The following is a 1116-nucleotide window of genomic DNA, read 5'->3' on the forward strand; positions in this document are numbered from 1 at the left end:
AAGAGAGAGAGAGAAAGATCCTGATTAACTTTCCCTTTATTTCTTCTTCCTTTTAATTTCCTATTAAGCCCTTTTAAGCCCCTTTTTTCCTCATGTTCTCTCTCATCTAACTTACCATTGAACCCGATCGGCTGACGGAGTTTGATGACAGCAATATCGTTGTCGAAAATCTCGGGAAAATCGATGTCCTCGTGAACGTAATACTCGTCTGTCTCGTAAGTGACCTGAGACTCCTCCCACTGGTCGCGGTTGTGGGCTCCGAACAGCACCTGGATGAGGCCGGACCTGGGAGGGGAAGAGGAAGATTGTGTTGGCGAATGGGAAGAGGAAGAATGGGAAGGGGTGAGAGAGGGAGACGACGAGAATTGGAGGGGGAATGAAAGGTGAAAAGGAGGATCTGGGAGAGAAAAAGGAAGAGGGTGTTGGCGAATGGGTAGAAGACGGGAGAAAGGATTGAAAAAGGGGAAAAGGAATGAAGAAGGACCTGGGAGAGGAAGAAGAGGGCGTTGTTTAAATGGGAAGAGCATAGAAGATGATAAAAGGAGGGAAAGAGGAAGACGGTAAGAATTGGAGGTGGAAAAGGGGGGTGAAAGGAGAGAAAAAAGATAGTGTTGACAAATGGGAAGATAGGAGAAAAGAAGGAGAAGAGGGGGGGGTGGAAGGGGAGGAAGGAGGTGATAAAAGGGGTGAAAGAGTGGACGTAAGAGATAAATAAGAGGACGTTGATGAAAGGGAATAAGTTGAAGATGGAATTACGGGTGGAAGAGGAAGAAATAGGTGGTAAAAGGGGTGAAAGAGAGAAAGAATGACGGGGACTAGAGACGGAAAAGAAAGAAAGTAGTTAAAAAAAGGGGGGGGGGTGAAAATAAATAAATAAACAAATAATAGGAAAAAATGAAAGATAAATAATGATTTTAAAAAATGAGAGAGGAAGAAGCAAATGTTGATTACCGACGTGGAATAGACCTCAGGCCGTGATGATTAAGTACACGGAAGATGACGATCCTGATGAAATAGGAATAAGAGCGAGAAGACAACCTTAATAGAAGGAAGAGGTAAACATATTTCCCGATAAAACATACTGAAATAAATTCTTCCTTAAAGAAACCAAAAGGG

General features: G+C 43.2%; 1 pseudogene; it reads right to left on the reverse strand.

Annotated features, from left to right (window-relative positions):
* LOC119594779 overlaps nucleotides 1–1116 on the reverse strand; it is an 8006-nt pseudogene that overhangs the window by 2932 nt on the left and 3958 nt on the right.

Source organism: Penaeus monodon, chromosome 34 (genome assembly GCF_015228065.2).
Source record: "Penaeus monodon isolate SGIC_2016 chromosome 34, NSTDA_Pmon_1, whole genome shotgun sequence".
In the NCBI taxonomy this organism is placed as follows: Eukaryota; Metazoa; Arthropoda; class Malacostraca; order Decapoda; family Penaeidae; genus Penaeus; species Penaeus monodon.